Source organism: Sinocyclocheilus grahami, unplaced genomic scaffold (genome assembly GCF_001515645.1).
Source record: "Sinocyclocheilus grahami isolate Dianchi unplaced genomic scaffold, SAMN03320097.WGS_v1.1 scaffold1449.1, whole genome shotgun sequence".
NCBI classification, from domain to species: Eukaryota; Metazoa; Chordata; class Actinopteri; order Cypriniformes; family Cyprinidae; genus Sinocyclocheilus; species Sinocyclocheilus grahami.
In genome coordinates, this window is record NW_015506628.1 from 179,280 (window position 1) to 183,197 (window position 3,918).

The window sequence follows — 3,918 nt, forward strand, 5'->3', positions numbered from 1 at the left end:
TGTACTTAAGTACAGTAACGAAGTAAAACTACTCCGTTACTGTCCACCACTGCATTTATATACGTTTGAAGTGTTATATTCAGGGTTTGAATTTAACTTTTTCACTCACCAGCCAACTTGGCTACTAAATTTTTAAGTTACCGGCCATTCATAATTTCTACTAGCCAAAAAAATTAAACAAATATGAAAAAAAAAACATAGTTTGAGGTAAGTCCACACTGGATGCGACTAAGTGACCACTGCAAATCATTTGTACTTTGTCAAACAGTAGGCCTATGTCATAAATAGAACGAGGCATCAGTTTACAGTCGGGGATTTGTCGTGCTGTGCTGCGCCACATCCAGTGTAGGCCGCATCCAGTGTAGGCCGCATCACAGATTATAATGGGTTATATAGTATTTTGTCGCATCTGGTGTAGACACGGTGCGAGTCTTCAGGCAATTTTTTATTTTTCGTTATTGCTTCAATGCAAAGGAAACCAGTGCACCCGCCACGCCATTATTTGTTGCATAGTGATGGGTACATGGCTGGACTGGAGTTCAAATTCGGCCCTGGACAAATCCAGCCTACCCGGCCCTCAAGGTCCCCTGTGAATGTTTGGCTGTGTTATAGGGCCTTCAGTTGGAGTAAGTAAATAAATAAATAAATGAGGACAAAAACAAATAATTATATATTACTGAATTCACAGCAAATGCAACAAACTAATAGCCTACTGCATTTTTGTCACATAGAAATGCACTTGACAGTATAAGCATTGATTTTGTGCTTGTACAAAAGGCCAAGCTTTAATAATGACGCTGGCGCCCTCCACTGGATATTTATTATATTGCAGTTAAGAAAATACTTATTATCTCTGAATCACCTATTATTTCTGTAATTTCATTGGTTTAAATCAGCAGAACTGAATGTCAATCAAAGACTGTTCATGTTCAGACATGCATCGAAGTTGCGTCAGTTTGTACTGATCATCGTGCTGATCTGGTCCAATTTCTCGCTGATTTTTGTTCATACTGTGTGCGTACATCTTAAAAGTAAGTAGTTAAATACTCTTTTGTGTATCTGTTGTTAGATTTAATTACTTTTACGTTATATTGCAAAACTAAATGGTCACTAATTCTTTGAAGTTGTCAATGCGCACGTAACCTCAATCACGCATTCATTTCAGCATAAAACACGCTGAATAAGACTTTGAATGCAGCTGTTTTAGTATTATGTGGAAATATGTAATTCTGCTTTATTTGATAGTTGATTTAAAGTGAATATATGTATAAACCTGAGAAAATTTACACCTGCTGGACTTATAAATATGTACAAATATGTATGCTATTGTATTATTACTTTATATTGTTCAGTTATTACTGTTTCTGCCTCATAATTGTGTGTGTATATATATATATATATATATATATATTCATTATTGTTATTATTGTTCATTTATAGAACCAAACCCATACTGATGTATGAATCAAAGACAACAGTAAAGGATCTTTTTTTGTGGACATGGACCAAGTGATTTATTGTTCTTCCTGGACAATCTGTAGCGGTTGTCACCTAGTTTAAGAACTGCACCTTAAGAACTTTCATACAAAATTGGTCCTTCGAGCTGGATTTAGGCAACTACTACAGCAACACCATGTCCAGAACAAAAAGACAGGCTACCCCAGATTCACCAGTGGTTCGTCCACGTCGACAAGTCATCCCACCAAGATACTTAGATGACTTCTATGTTGATTATGCTGTGCCACATCAGCCACTTCATTCTGATGATGAACAGTACACAAAGTATGCCACTGGACTTGAACCAGGTGAAAGGCCTGCATTTAAAGAGTTCCCATGTACTGGAAGCGGACCAGAACCAAATAAAGATACAAGCACTGGATCAAGTGAAAGAAGCTCATTTGTGGAGACATATCAAGGTTTGCCGCAGCCACTGCCACAGCCAAAGCCCCGTACTCGGACTTCTCCAAGGCAAATAATTGATACAGATCAGAGAGTTCTTTCCTCAAGCCCATATACAGCAACCACTGAGGGCAGGCCAGTTCTGCCTAGAGATCAAGACGATCTTCCTCAGCTCATGAGGGCACTGCCTGTAGATTCACGAGGATACCCTCTGCATTCTCAATCAGTCAGTCACAAAGAGATTGAATATCTCACTGATAACCTTGGAGAACTGAGACTACCAAGCTCTGCAAATCGGCCAACTTCAAGTCATCCCTTCTCTCCTTATGCCCCTTTTGCAACCCATGCTAAGCTAGCTCATCAAGAAGATGTTACACATCCTCAACTCGGCATTAGGCATATAGACAGACACTGTGGTTACTACAACATGGACCACAGAGGCCATAACTATCTGTCCACTGATCAAAGAGATTGCAGACAATCTTCCGCAGCTGTTCAGTTTATGCATCAGGACTACAGCCAAGAGACAGCAGCTACTTATGGGACTTATACAGATCATAGCCTAAACCGCAGAAATGCCAGTTATTTCCCTTCCACTGAACCACAAGGTCATCGGCAACCTTATCATGCTTATTCAGCCACAAGTCCAGTTTATCAAGATGAGAGACTTACTCCAAGGGATACATTAGCTCATCATGTACATTATGAGAGACACTCAGACTACTATGATCATCCAGCTCCTATTCCTGCAGACAAACCAAGACCCTTGACCCCACGACAGTATGCAGATTACGCTCAGCCTGAGACATATCAGCCATACCACCCAGTGCGTCCTCCTTCTCCTCCATATCGTCATGTAGAGCCCTCCTACAGAGGTCCCATCCCCACCAACTACTCCAGTAAAGTACAGATACTTGAAAAATGTACTTAAGTACAGTAACGAAGTAAAACTACTCCGTTACTGTCCACCACTGCATTTATATACGTTTGAAGTGTTATATTCAGGGTTTGAATTTAACTTTTTCACTCACCAGCCAACTTGGCTACTAAATTTTTAAGTTACCGGCCATTCATAATTTCTACTAGCCAAAAAATTAAACAAATATGAAAAAAAAAACATAGTTTGAGGTAAGTCCACACTGGATGCGACTAAGTGACCACTGCAAATCATTTGTACTTTGTCAAACAGTAGGCCTATGTCATAAATAGAACGAGGCATCAGTTTACAGTCGGGGATTTGTTGTGCTGTGCTGCGCCACATCCAGTGTAGGCCGCATCCAGTGTAGGCCGCATCACAGATTATAATGGGTTATATAGTATTTTGTCGCATCTGGTGTAGACACGGTGCGAGTCTTCAGGCAATTTTTTATTTTTCGTTATTGCTTCAATGCAAAGGAAACCAGTGCACCCGCCACGCCATTATTTGTTGCGTAGTGACGGGTAAATTGTGTGTGTATATATATATATATATATATATATTCATTATTGTTATTATTGTTCATTTATAGAACCACACCCATACTGATGTATGAATCAAAGACAACAGTAAAGGATCTTTTTTTGTGGACATGGACCAAGTGATTTATTGTTCTGCCTGGACAATCTGTAGCGGTTGTCCCTAGTTTAAGAACTGCATCTTACGAACTTTCATACAGTGCTAGAACATAAGAAATGTACTGCTAATAAATGCTGTCATCCTTTCCTCACCCTCACGTCTTTCCAAACCTGTATGACTTACTTTCTTCTGTAAAACACAAAAGATATTTTGTAGAATGTTACAAAACCACTTTGGTTACTCTTAATTTCTACTGTATGGACAAACATTTCTTGAATTTCTCAAAATATCTTCTTTTATGTTCCACAGAAGAAAGAAATTAATACAGGTTTGGAATGACATGATGCTGAGTAGCCTAAATGAAGACAGTTTTAATTTTTGGGTGAACTGTCCCTTTAAGAACTTTATAATATTTGTAAATGGAAAACACCTAATTTATAAGTGTCTCTAAATTACAGAGACAC

At 38.8% G+C, this 3,918-nt stretch overlaps 1 pseudogene; it reads left to right on the plus strand.

Moving 5' to 3' along the window:
* The first annotated feature begins 1,633 nt into the window (after window positions 1-1,633).
* Window positions 1,634-3,918, plus strand: part of LOC107570367 (uncharacterized) — a 14,884-nt pseudogene continuing 12,599 nt past the window's right edge.